Below are 1518 nucleotides of genomic sequence, written 5' to 3'. Positions count from 1 at the left end.
CTCACCACATCAGACTTCCTGTAAAGTGTTCACATAGGTAATCCTTAAAAAGCCCGAAACTTGGCCAGGTGCAGTGGCTCGCAGCTGTAATCCCAACACTTTGGGAGGCCCAGGCAGGCAGATTACCTGATGTCAGGAGTTCGAAACCAGCCTGGCCAACATGGTGAAACCCCATCTCTACCAAAAATACAGAAATGGACAGGCGCGGTGGCTCATGTCTGTAATCCCAGCACTTTGGGAGGCCGAGGCAGGCGGATCACAAGGTCAGGAGATCGAGACCACAGTGAAACCCCAACTCTACTAAAAATACAAAAAATTAGCCAGGCGTGGTGGCGGGCGCCTGTAGTCCCAGCTACTCAGCAGGCTGAGGCAGGAGAATGGCATGAACCTGGGAGGCAGAGCTTGCAGTGAGCCGAGATCACGCCACTGCACTCCAGCCCGGGCGGCAGAGCGAGACTCCGTCTCAAAAAAAATTACAGAAATTAGCTGAGTGTGCTGGTGCGCACCTGTAATCCCAGCTACTTGGGAGGCTGAGGCAGGAGAATCGCTTGAACCCAGGAGGCAGAGGTTGCAGTGAGCAGAGATCGCACCACTGCACTCCAGCCTGGGCAACAACAGCAAAACTCCGTCTCAAAAAAAAAAAAAATTTTTTTAAGGGAAAAATTGAAAGGAGAATATTAAAGGCAAAATTTCTTAATAAGGCTGAACAAAGACTATTATTTTATATTATCCCAGACAAAAGCTGAGGGGAACAAGCCATAAATATAATAAAAAGTTTAAATTATAATAATCAATTAGACCTAAATGTCCCAAAATAGCAAGATAATTAAGCTAATAATACATCAGTATGATGGGCTACTTTGTGACCATTAGTTACTTCCCAACTACATGAAATATGATCCTATTTTTGCACAAATAGTGTATATACGTCATGAAAACTGAATGAGTCCAAACTTAGTAGTGATTACCTCTGGGAGAGGTATAATTATGTAGGACTTTTACTTTTCATAATTTCTACTGTTTGCTTTTAAAAAAACCATTTTGGGCCAGGCGCGGTGGCTCACGCCTGTGATCCCAGCACTGTGAAAGGCTGAGGTGGCTGGATCACTTGAGATCAGGAGTTTGAGACCAGCCTGACCAACATGGCAAAACCCCATATCTAATAAAAATACAAAAATTAGCCAGAGGTGGTGGCAGGCACCTGTAACCCCCAGCGACGTGGGAGGCTGAGGCATGAGAACATTTGAACCTGTGAGGCGAAGATTGCAATAAGCCGAGATCGCGCTGCTGCACTCCAGTCTGGGCAACACAGTGAGACTCTGTCTCAAAAAAGTATTTTTTATTTTTTTTATTTTTTTTTTGAGATGGAGTCTGGCTCTGTCGCCCAAGCTGGAGTGCAGTGGCCGGATCTCAGCTCACTGCGAGCTCTGCCTCCCGGGTTTACGCCATTCTCCTGCCTCAGCCTCCCGAGTAGCTGGGACTACAGGCGCCCGCCACCTCGCCCGGCTAGTTTTTTTG

This window comes from Mandrillus leucophaeus, unplaced genomic scaffold (assembly GCF_000951045.1).
Source record: "Mandrillus leucophaeus isolate KB7577 unplaced genomic scaffold, Mleu.le_1.0 Scaffold86, whole genome shotgun sequence".
Taxonomy (NCBI): domain Eukaryota; kingdom Metazoa; phylum Chordata; class Mammalia; order Primates; family Cercopithecidae; genus Mandrillus; species Mandrillus leucophaeus.
This window is presented reverse-complemented; position numbering follows the sequence as displayed.